This window comes from Mus pahari, chromosome 19 (genome assembly GCF_900095145.1).
Source record: "Mus pahari chromosome 19, PAHARI_EIJ_v1.1, whole genome shotgun sequence".
Classification (NCBI taxonomy): domain Eukaryota; kingdom Metazoa; phylum Chordata; class Mammalia; order Rodentia; family Muridae; genus Mus; species Mus pahari.
In genome coordinates this window covers 27022051-27026592 of record NC_034608.1, presented here as the reverse complement: position 1 = coordinate 27026592, position 4542 = coordinate 27022051, and the positions used below count along the sequence as shown (strand labels likewise).

Sequence of the window (4542 nt, the reverse complement as noted above, 5' to 3'; positions counted from 1 at the left end):
GAAGGAATTACAGTTAACCAGTTTTGGGCAACAGGGCATTTTCCTCAGCCTCATTCTTGGTTGCTCCACCTGGCCTGCAGGACTCAGGCAGGGTGGGGGTGGGGCTTGGCTTCTATGTCTTACAGCAAAGCAGCTTTGGTGGGAGCAGTTATCATTCATAGTTCTACAGAACTCTCGTAATTATCTATTGTTTTCATCAAAAACCAACATGGTGTTTGCACACATCCAAACTCCCTTCCCACAAAACTTCACTCTTGCCTTTAAAATACGTAGCATGTATAATACTAGTTTTACAAGTAATATCTTAAGTTGGGGTCTGATAAAAATACCTAGTTATCAAGTAGAGTTATTATATTAAAAAACAAAAGGAAAAACTCCAAAACAAATATAGCAGGCCAATGAGATGGCTTAGCAGGTAAAGGCATTTGTTGTGGAAGTCTGGCCATTTCAGTTTGGTCCTAGAACTTTCTCCACAAATCTGTCCTCTGACTTCCACATGTGTACTGTGGCACTGCTAGTGCCACACTGTACACACACACACACACACACACACACACACTAATAAAAGTAAAAAGTCATTGCTGTATACTGCCTTTTATCTGTTCACAGACTTCCTTGAAAGCAAGCTACAAGACAGTTTCACTGTCTTTGTATGAATAAAGCTTAGTTAGAGGACAGGGTCAAAGTCACTGTTTTACCAGACAGTAATGGCATGCTAATGATGTTGGAGCAGCTTGGACCTCTGAGTGACAAAGCCTTTTGCACTCTGTGGCGATGCTCTCTGAGAGAAAATTCAATTAGAACGGTGGCTATGAGCTGCTGGCGTTGACTGTTGTTCCATTGGGGAGTTTCAGTTAACATACTCTCTTCTTTCAGCCATCGGGAAAGTCTTAGGTAAATTGTGCAGACTTTTTTTTTTTTTTTTTTTTTTTGTTGGGTTTGGCTTATTTGGTTTTTATAAAATCAGAGTTTGTAAATATCATAGCAAAGCCGTTCTCACAGTTTGAGTGGCTAAATAGACTTTACAAGCTGTATCCGAAGGTTGAAGTTCATTGAGATGTACAGCCAATCAAAGTATTTTATTTTACTTTAGTATTTTATTTTAAAACAAAGCCCCATGCATGCCAAGCTGTCTGTGAACTTGCTCAGAGGATGACTCTGAGCTTTTGTACACGTGTGTGTGCTGCAGGGGGATGGGAGTGTTTTCTGTGCATGTATGGTTTATGTAAGTGTATATATGTGTGTATATATATATGTATATATATACATATATATATATACACACACACATATATATGCATGTGGTGTTATGTGTGTATATAAGTGCTGCTTTGTATTGTTTGTGGTGTGTGTATATACGTGCACATGTGTGCATAAGGAAATACATATGTATTTGTACATCTGTATGTACATGAATATGGCCTCTGTGCCCGTATGTGTATGCACATGGTGTGTGTATGTGTAGATAAACATGCATGTGATTTCTCACTGAACCTAGAGCTTTCTGATTCAGGCAGGTATACTGTCCAGTCATATGTCTTAGTGGTCTTTAAAAGGTGCACTGCTGTGCTCACCTTTTATGTAGATGATAGGAATCCAAACTCAGGTCCTCATGCGTGTGTGGCAAGCACACTCCTCAGCCTCATCACAAACTTCCGGTCCTTCTGTCGCCACAGTTTCCAGGGCGATAGAATTACACTACCTACTACCCAATCCATGTGGCACTGAGGTTAAACTCACACATGCGGGACAAAACAAACTCTCGAACAACCGAGCCCACATTTCTTCGAACAACTGAGCCCACATTTCTTTTGATTGCTTGGTAAATTTTTAGTTTATTTCACTATGTTAATGAAGGCTGGAGAGATGACTCAGCTGTTAAGAGCATACACTCCAGTTTGGCAGTGGGCACCTCTGAGTTTCACGGGCCTCTTCTCACAGGCAAATAAATATACATTTCCATAATTGTTTTAAGTTCACTTCCAGAGCAAGTGATCCCTCATCCTGTGGCCTCTAAGATGTTGGTTAATGCCTCTACTGGCTCCACAGAGAAACTTCCAATTTCCTGAAAAAAAAAAAAAATCTTCAGGGTTCAACTTTCTTCAGAAAGGATAATTCCAGATTCCAGGAAAGAGCAAGCCATAGTAGCTCTTTCAAGGCAGGAGTTGAAATTTCAGTCCATGGTCTGCGTTTGAAATCGAAAGTAATGTTGAGGTCGTTGTCAGCTTCCGTGGCTTGGGGAAACTGCTGTTTTGCTAACTCCGCAGTAGTTAAGTCTGAGTCAGTTACTCTGCAAGGTCAGTTCTTCCTCCAAATCAGGTGGGTTTTCCTGCCTCTGAAAACAGTTAATCTGTAGGGAAGGGTCTTGTGAGTCTTGTGTATTGTGCTGGGGTTCTGTAGATCCCTCGCTCCCCCAATCACCGCTGAGGGAGAGTCCCGTGCAGCCTTTCCTACCCACAACTTGGAGCCTTCGACAAAAGAAAAACAAATAAACGGCATTTTAAAGCTTCAATCCCCTTACAGTTTCCTGGTCTCCGTAACGCCAGATACTTTATAGGCCTTCCGAGTTTGCAAAGCTGAAGTAGCATCTGTACAGGCTGTAATGGCTCAGCAGGTGGCAGGTCCTCCAAGGCATGATGCCCTCTCTGCGCTCCCTCTCCCTCCCCTTTCCTTTGTTCCTCCATAAACTTTTGTCATCTTGGGTGATAACATTAAAGACTTGTTCTTCATTCCAATAACTTATTTTAAACAGAAACGCAATGCATCCTATTTTTAACGGACAAAGGATAAAGCGGTGAGCACAGATTAGTTCCGGTCTGGAAAAGGGCTATCAGGTCTGCAGATCCCTGGCTAGGTTGTATATGGCCTCAAGCAAGGGAAACCCAGGGCTCATTTGGGACCTGTACGTCTAAACTGACAATTTGGCATTTAGAAATTGAAGCTGAAAAGAGTCTGGTATCACCTTGGTTTCACACTTCACAGCCTCCAGCTCACCAGGCAGTTTTGGGATGCCCGAGGCTCCTGGGGGACCAGGGCTAGGCCCAGGGAGTGGGAGGCTGGAGTCCTGAGCTTTAGGAAACCCTTCTTATCTCTGCTTCTGTCAGGGACCCTATCTTGCTTACACAGCCAGGATCTGAGGCCAGGACTTTCAGCTGGTCTGGCTCTATCTTCATTTCTTGTACCTGGATATCGATTGCCTTTAAATTGGGAAAAGAGGCTGCAATCTCATTTGATAAGGGGATTTCGGATGTCAAGCCTCAGAATTTGTGAAGCTGGAGAGATGCAGGCCAGGGGATGAGGCCTTAGGGAACAGATAATGGAAAAGATCTACCTTTAAAGTGAAAGCCATGCTTACCATCAACAGGATAAGTTTAAGCAGGCGAGCTTAGAATCTAAATCAACATAGGACATTGAGGTCCTTATATGGGCATGTCAGATAAACCTATCTTTAAGGCTCTTTTTAGAGGGAAAAGCCCAACTTAGGAAGTACATTCACTTTAAAGTGTTTTTTTTTTTCTTTTCTTTTTAAAAAATTTATTTCATATTCGACAGCCTTAAGAGCTAATGCTGAGTTCAAAAGAGAACCTTAAAAGTTTTACCCATAGTTCACCTGGAAACTTATAAGTGCATTAGTCTAAGTTCAGCTATGGTGTCTCTTCAGAGCTGAGTCACCTTGGACAAGATGCCCACATTCTCTGTGGTCTCTATCAAAGGTGTCATTACCTACCTAATAGGGCCTATGGTTGGCAGAACGCTATTAATTTATATAAAAGCCTTAGAGCAACACCTAGGCCTAGCAAGAACTCTAACCCCATAAATCATATTTTTAAAAATCCCTTTCATGTTCTGGGAGGTGACAGACATTCTTAGTCCTAGCCTGAGTTTGGATTATTTTGAAAACAAAGCCTGTGGCAGCAGACGGCATTAGAGAGCAGAAGAGGGGGTGGGGAGGATGCGGTGGGAGGGAGGGGCCGTTCATGGATGACTGTGGGACTGTCCACTTGAACATGCAGTGCTTCCCAGAGGCTTCTGGAGGGGGCTGCGTAAAGGTGTCCACTCCGCTCATCCCTGGCTTCCAGCCTCTGGCCAGGGAAGAGGAAGCAGAAGGGAATTACATATGTACTCTCTGTTTCACACTGAGGTACTGGAAACCCTGACAGATGATGTCACCTCGGCTTTCTCAAAGCCAGGGGAGTTGGGTGAAGCTGCATTCTGCCACCTTGATGGGGTTAGACCTGTGGTTGGAAGGATCTGGAGTCACGTTTGCAAATTTAAAGTCCTGTATGCCCCATTTGACAGGCCCAGAAACTGAGTTCAGTGGAGTACACCACACCATGTACTTATAAACTCGTACTTATAGATTGGGTTTTAAATCTCAGTCACACATAAACATCTGAGGCTAGCCCTTTTCTTCCTGCTGTTTGTTTATTTAATTACTAATTGTGTGTGTGTATGTGTGTATACTTTATACATGTAGTATCTGTGGTGTGTATGTGCGTGTATACTTTATACATGTAGTATCTGTGGTGTGTATGTGCGTGT

General features: G+C 42.9%; 1 long non-coding RNA gene across 1 annotated transcript in view; it reads left to right on the top strand.

Annotated features, from left to right (window-relative positions):
- Nucleotides 1-787: 787 nt before the first annotated feature.
- The window catches only part of LOC110337170, a 406848-nt gene continuing 403093 nt past the window's right edge, over nucleotides 788-4542 (top strand). The window contains exon 1 of the long non-coding RNA XR_002381249.1: nucleotides 788-894. This is a non-coding gene — a long non-coding RNA (uncharacterized LOC110337170). The remainder of the gene's footprint in view (nucleotides 895-4542) is intronic.